Source organism: Conger conger, chromosome 15 (genome assembly GCF_963514075.1).
Source record: "Conger conger chromosome 15, fConCon1.1, whole genome shotgun sequence".
NCBI lineage: Eukaryota > Metazoa > Chordata > Actinopteri > Anguilliformes > Congridae > Conger > Conger conger.
Window position 1 is genome coordinate 1,582,978 of NC_083774.1, and position 2,926 is coordinate 1,585,903.

Genomic DNA, 2,926 nt, shown 5'->3' on the forward strand with positions numbered 1-2,926 from the left:
TTCCAGAGAAGCGATTAGTTGTTTATTTTTTAGTTTACTTTAATCTCAAATCTATAAAAGTAGTGTCAATTCATATGAAAAGTCCCAATCTAACTCTTGTAGACGAAAAGCTCTGTAGCTTCGGCTACCTAATCATTTCCCCTCACTCATAACTCGTAAAGTTTTTTTTTTAAATCTTTATAAAAAAATATCAACAATAATAATATACAGAAATATATTTTAGCGTGCCGAAATATGTAACGTTACTAATGCAGGCAACTGTAATAAAAAAGAACGAAAGTAAAATACACTGTTTTGTTTTTCCCTGACTGCCATTCCAGTTCGCTGGCGACTTTCGCTGCTTTTCTAATCAGACTCCTGGTATTTTACTTTCCGCCGTTCTTAATTCCCTATTTTCAATCCCTGATCATCACTTTCCTCCTTTTCTCTATCTATTCATCCATCCATCCATCCCTCCCTCCTTCCTTCTCTTTCTCCCTCCCTCCCTCTCTCTCCCTCCCTCTCTCTCCTTTGCTGAATCTTATTGATCCAGAAGGTGGCTAATTAGCCCTTCCCGGCGTGCCTGTGTAATGAAGCACATGCGCACTGAATTAATCACAGCCATTTTTTGCAGGAAACTAATTAGCAGGAATAAAGATCCAAAGAGTTTTTTTCTTTTCAATCATCAGATCTCACTTTCACCTCTTCCTCTCTCCCTCTAACACAAGACACATCGCCTGCTTTGCATCCAAATTATTTTTATATAGCCTTTACAACTATTACTTCGGTTTTTTTACACTCCGCAACAACAATGATCTTTCTTTTACCATCCTAAATGCAAACTGACCAAAAGGGACTGCCTTGATGGGATCTTTAGCCAAACCGTCTCTATACTGGATTAAAAAGCGAGGATCACAAAGCGGCAGCAAAATATTGTAAGTTTCAACTTTGGGTTTCTGTTTCTCCCTGTGTCTGTATATCGGATTCCTTTCTCCTTTTTTACAGCTTTTAATACTAACTGGAGGTTTTTTTGTCCTTTTCCTATTCATTTCGAGGGTTGCTTATTTCCTCGTTGGGAGAAATAACACGCGATCGCAAGTTATTTTCATGCAAGTTGTTTTATTCTGTGTTCTGTTCGTATCATTTACCTGTGTTTACATCTGCGTTCGTCCTCGCTTCCCTCATGACTGGAAGAAAAAATAAACGAGCAAAGACAGCGATTCCTTTCAAAGGCAGGAGACCACAAACCTTGGATTTTAAAACAAATTAGGGCATTTTGGTGTGATCACAAAAAGCGGAAAGAATAACATTCTAAAATGGCACGATCTAAGGACGACCGCTAACGGAAAGGGTTGCGTTGAGCTGTCTGAAGGTAGCGGGAGCTGCATGTGATCTTAGCCGGGAAGGGAACACATAAGTCCAGCTTGTTGGTCCGTGTGCGTCCGGCGAAAGGGAAGCGCCGTATATTCCTCCATACTTTCGCAAACGTGCCATTTCGTCGTATAGTCTTCTTTTCTTCTATTTTCGACACCATTCCAGTTGCATATGATCCTTGGTGTTTAACAACAATGTCACTGTCCTTTTTTATGACGATTTTGTCCTCCCTGGTGTGCCTTTCGGCCAGTTCCTCTACTTTTTCTTTCTCTCGCTCTCTCTTCCACTTTAGAAGCTGTAAAATTTTATTTTTTTCTTTCCTTGCGGATATTCTGTAGCGTTGTTTGAGTCGATTCTTGTTCATTCACTGACGGAGTCACATGTAAATCGATCGGCGTGTGTGTGTGTGTGTTTTGCGAGTGTGAGGGGTTTAAAAACGGAGCCCCGGGTCTCCGTCTTGACAAGAGCGGATCATCAAAACTTCGGTTACGGGAAAGCGGAAAGCCAGAAGCCGATAGTTTGAGCGGCAGCTCGGGAGGACGATAATGGGTCTACAGAGAGTGGGGAACATTCACAGACAACAGAAAGACGGAAGCTAGCTTTAAAAAGTAGGCACAACACGCCAAGGATTATACAAAAGCAGTAACAAAAAAATAGACTTCCAACAATAGCCTACATCGAGGCGATTGTTATTAGCAATGTTAATATCATGCCAGAAAACTAGCTGTTATTGGTAGGAACCAAATTCATAACACCATTCCAATACCTCGGCGCGAATAAACAACCCCTGATGTGTTTTAGAGTATATTTTTAAGTAAAATATTTTAAATCCTTGACTAGCTAGCATAACTTGGAGTGGTTAATTAATGGTGGTGAATTAGCCAAGTTAGCGCGGCTACCAACAGGGAGAAACACACGTTGGTAGCTGTACCAAAATATACTACTAAAAAAAAGAATCAATTGAGCTGACAAAAATTAAGGGAATAGGCAAAAGCAGTAGCTCTTCCGATAGATGAGAGAGACAGGACAGGGGAAAACGACACGGCTAGAGTGAAAATGTAGTCCCTCCAAGATACGGGCTGATAGACACGAAAGAGCGGAAACGTCTCTCAGCCCACTACACAGACGATACAGAAACTCGCGCACACACACACACTCAGAGCGCCGAAGAACAGAAAACAGATAAGATGGAGATTGAATGAAAGGATATTCGGAGACGGGGGTAAAAGCAGAGACGGAAAGACGCGGTTTCGAGACAGAGAGACGGGTGGAAAAGGCAGTCTGGAAACTGGGGCGGTGGATGTGTTGGCTCTTGGAGAACGAGAGAGGGGGGCTTAGAGACTTGGGGTCAGACAGCAAGAAACAGGGGAGCAGGGGTCACTGAGTGAGTGTGAGAGATAAAAAAGAAAGAGAAGGCAAAAAACCCCTCCATTTACAAGCAGGGGGAGAAAGTGAGAGGGGGTGTGTGTGTGTGTGTGTGTGTGTATGTTGAGGGGTCACACACAATGCAGTGTCGAGATTGTGGGGGTCAGAAGGATAAAAGAGCCTCCAGTTTGTCAGGAAGGGAGATGGA

The 2,926-nt window shown here is 42.4% G+C and overlaps 1 protein-coding gene across 1 annotated transcript in view; it reads left to right on the plus strand.

Moving 5' to 3' along the window:
* The first annotated feature begins 630 nt into the window (after positions 1-630).
* The window catches only part of zfhx3b (zinc finger homeobox 3b), a 176,850-nt gene continuing 174,554 nt past the window's right edge, over positions 631-2,926 (plus strand). Inside the window, 1 exon segment of the mRNA XM_061222572.1 lies at positions 631-914. The gene's annotated coding sequence lies outside the window, so the exon portion shown is untranslated.